This window comes from Octodon degus, unplaced genomic scaffold, assembly GCF_000260255.1.
Source record: "Octodon degus isolate 3935 unplaced genomic scaffold, OctDeg1.0 scaffold00487, whole genome shotgun sequence".
NCBI lineage: Eukaryota > Metazoa > Chordata > Mammalia > Rodentia > Octodontidae > Octodon > Octodon degus.
In genome coordinates, this window is record NW_004525063.1 from 52,777 (window position 1) to 54,242 (window position 1,466).

A 1,466-nucleotide genomic window follows, 5' to 3' on the forward strand; every position below is an offset into this window, starting at 1 on the left:
TAGACTGTCACAATGGATTAAGAAACAAAATCCAACAATATGCTATATACAAGAAACACACTTAACTCATAAAGAAATTCACAGGCTTAAAGTCCAATTATGGAAAACAATACTACATGCTCCAGCACCTCAGAAGAAAGCAAGGGTAGCAATCCTGTTTTGACACAGTCTGAACTTCAAACGAAGAATGATCAAATGAAATAAAGAATGCTATTATATACTGGCTGGGGGAAAAACTCAAGTGGAAGAGGTAACAATCATCAATATCTATGCACCAAACACAGGAGCACCCAACTATATAAGACAAATCTTAATGGACATGAAAAACCTAATATTCAAGACTACAATCTTAAGAGGAGACCTTAACACCCCCTTATCGCAAAAAGATAGGTCAAGCAGACAAAAAAATTAGCAAAGAAGTAGCAGAACTGAACCAGAGCTTGGAACAGATCGACTTGGTGGACATATATAGAGTGTTCCACCCAATGACAGCTTAATACACATTTTTTTCAGCTGCACATGGGTCCTTTTCTAAAATAGACCACATACTAATCAATAGGCCATGCTTTCATATATGCAAGAAAACAGAAATTATCCCATGCATGTTATGTAGTGCACTAAAAGGAAATAAACAATAAAAGAAAACAGAAAACCCCCTAAATACATGGAAATTAAACAACTCCCTACTCAGCAAGCAATGGGTCACATGAAATGAAAGAAGAAATTCAAAAATATCTACAATTCAATGAAAATTCAACCACAACTTAACGGAATTTATGGGATGCGATGAAAGCAGTTCTCAGAGGGAAATTCATAGCTATGAACTCCCACATTAGGAAAACAGAATAGGAACAAATAAACTACCTAATGCTGTATCTAAGACATCTAGAAAAGAAAGACCAAAACAAACACAGAACCCAAAGACGGGAAGAAATCATAAAGCTTAGAAAGAAATCAATTCAGTTGAGATGAAGAAAACACTACAAAGAATTAACTAATCAAAAAGCTGGTTCTTTGAAAAACTAAATAAAATTGATAAATCCATAGCTAACCTTATCAAGAAGAGGAAACAAAAAAACTCAAATGCAAGCAATAAGGGATGAAAACGATGTAATTACCTGAAACCCAGTGGAAATTCAGAGGATTATCAATAGTACTTTGAGAATATTTACTCTCACACAATAGAAGACACAGAAGAAATGGACAGATTCCTAGAAATGTACAAATTACCACAACTGAATCAAGAAGATACAACAACTCTCATTAGCCCAATAACAGCCAATGAAATACGAAATGCAATAAAAAACTTACCTACAAGAAAGGTCTGGATGGATTCACAGCAGAATTCTACAAAAAAATTTATAGAAGATATAATCCCTAAACTCCTCAAACTCTTCAATGAAATTGAAAAGGAAACAGTCCTCCCAAAATCATTCCTGGAGGCAAGTATAATACCGATACCAAAA